Below are 252 nucleotides of genomic sequence, written 5' to 3'. Positions count from 1 at the left end.
CTTATTCGTGTGGACGGCCCCTTAGGCACAAGGAGGAGAAAATAAGGACATACCACGGGAGATGAGGACAACATAGAAAAGATAGTGGAGGGTATATTTGATTTTGGGATTGGAAATGCAGTGCTCCCACAGACAGTAAATCATTACTATCCTGTGGAGTTTACAGCAGTAGCAGCAGAGGTAGCAATAGAAAATATTTATTTCTACGACTACTACTACTCCTTGGAACACTTTTTTTGGGCTTTTATTGCC

Source organism: Morone saxatilis, unplaced genomic scaffold, assembly GCF_004916995.1.
Source record: "Morone saxatilis isolate NCDOM2014 unplaced genomic scaffold, NCSU_SB_2.0 Contig7, whole genome shotgun sequence".
NCBI classification, from domain to species: domain Eukaryota; kingdom Metazoa; phylum Chordata; class Actinopteri; family Moronidae; genus Morone; species Morone saxatilis.
The sequence above is the reverse complement of the archived record's forward strand: the minus strand, read 5'-3'. Positions refer to the sequence as shown.